This window comes from Mandrillus leucophaeus, unplaced genomic scaffold (assembly GCF_000951045.1).
Source record: "Mandrillus leucophaeus isolate KB7577 unplaced genomic scaffold, Mleu.le_1.0 Scaffold315, whole genome shotgun sequence".
Lineage (NCBI taxonomy): Eukaryota > Metazoa > Chordata > Mammalia > Primates > Cercopithecidae > Mandrillus > Mandrillus leucophaeus.
In genome coordinates, this window is record NW_012103310.1 from 1,489,877 (window position 1) to 1,491,964 (window position 2,088).

Sequence of the window (2,088 nt, forward strand, 5' to 3'; positions counted from 1 at the left end):
GGAGCTGTGTTGAGAAGACAAATATATAATTCAGATTCTTTGAAGAAAAATTTAGAGGGAAGAGTGGATGAGACTTAATTGCTCAGGGTCACCTAGGGCAAATCTGTATCTAGAGATTAAGAGAAACATATCCTAGGGTTGGACTGAGCTGTGGTAAATCACAGGATTATATGACTCTGTACTGTGTTCTGACTTTAGTAACTTGTTCTGGGAGAAGGGAAGAGTGAGCAAGCCCCCTGCCTTCCCCCAAAGCAGGCGCTTGGCCTAAGGCCATGTAGGACTGAAGAAAGCAGCTGCAGATGCAGTTGTTGTGTAACACGAGGTAGGGATGCTTTGGGCACCTACCAGGGCACTATTTATCTTAGTGACTGAATAGCAACTGGCCTAGCACAATAGTTTATTCAGTTGGCAGCTATTAGATAAAAGGCTAAAGGAAGCCACAGGAAAAAGGCAGGGCCTTTAGCAGCAGACCACAGAGTGGGGCCTGCCAAGCCTCTGCCAGCCGTCCCCAATGTTTAGAAACGTGGGGCTATTAGAATTCTAGGGTTTCAGAGAAGATATTGGTCAGTTTCTGCCAGAAGAGACAATGTAAGATGGCAGCAAGCTTGGCATAGTTAGACAGCTGAACATGCCTGCCTTGAGCATAGATCGTCATGGATTTGTGATCCCGGAAAGTTATTTTTAAGTGACAAGATTGTCACTAGTGAATATCAAGTAAGCACATTATAAAGTTATTGCTTGCTTTAACATGCTTTAGGAGATACTCAGGACTGGAGAAGTAGATTTGCCTGGGTTATGCTACATGGTCAAGACTGCCAGCCATTGTTCATTCAGGTAAATGCAGCACTTGAGCCCTCCAGCTCACTGGCAGGAAAGGGTGAACATGTCTTTTGATATAAACCATGTTTATTCTGAAGATTAAAGGTATTTTAATAAGGATATATGTATACTGTTTAAAGTAGCAATTTTTATTTAAAGTTGTGAAATGAGTTCTAGCATGTTAATTAGTAAGGGGGTTACTGCAGTCCTGAGGTAAAATGCACACTTACTTAAATAATAAGTAAAGCAGTTTTCATTTCCTGGAATTTTACTTCTCATAAAACGTCTGTTGGGTGGACTTATATCGTGCACGTATTTAACATAAGAGAGGTCAGTTTTTATGTTCAGCAAAAGATTGAAGAGAGTAAAGGAGGGAGGGAGAGAGAGAAGTAATAGAGCACTAGTGAGATAAATTTAACATTGCAATAGTGAACACTGCCTGCCTGCATTCCCCTCACTGAGCACAAGCTCCGACGTGGATGGGGAATGGGAGTGTGCTGTTTCTTCACTGGGCTCTCCTAAATCTTTTATTGTGTGAGTATTCTACATGGTCCCTGATTCTGGTGTTCAAAGATCCTAATTTTCCTGCAATATGATCTCTGCAAGCTAACTCTTTAATCCGGAAGCGAGCAGTCTAGGGTAATTTTGACTCTGAGCAATCTCTGCTTCATTTATTGACTTCATTTGTTGACTGAGGCCCTTGGAAGAAGTGACCATTTTGTATTAGAGGCATGATGGAGAAACTGGACAGAGCTCCTTTTTCCTTTTTGGTAGCTGTTCATCAGGAGTGGGGCTTCACTGTCATTTCAATAGGAGTGTGTATGAGATTGCAGTCACCCTGTTTTCTAATTTGGAGAGTGGAGAATAAAAGCAGGCATACTGACCACCTTGATTTTTTGTAGAGGAAGGTGAGGACCCACATTTTGGGGAATAAGGAGCAGTTATTTTAGGTATTGGGGAATGGGTTTACCCATTTCCTCTTTTAGACACATTTGGAAAGATTTTGCATATTGTTGATGTTTTGTTACTATGGAATCCATATAAAGAAACATAAAATCTTGCTAGTTTGTACTAATTGGAATGAAAGTCATTATGAATTCGTGAAAACATTGTTTGGGTATTTTTTTTTTTTAGAGATAGGATCTTGCCCCATCACCCAGGCTAGAGTGCAGTGGTGCCATCATAGCTCACTGTGGCCTTAAAGTCCTGGGCTCAAACAATCCCCCCACCTCAGCCTCCCAAGTAGCTGGGACTGTAGGCATTTGTCAC

The 2,088-nt window shown here is 41.6% G+C and overlaps 1 protein-coding gene across 1 annotated transcript in view; it reads left to right on the plus strand.

Annotated features, from left to right (window-relative positions):
* The window catches only part of TTC3 (tetratricopeptide repeat domain 3), a 158,420-nt gene that overhangs the window by 72,650 nt on the left and 83,682 nt on the right, over window positions 1-2,088 (plus strand). The gene's annotated exons all lie outside the window — the stretch shown is intronic.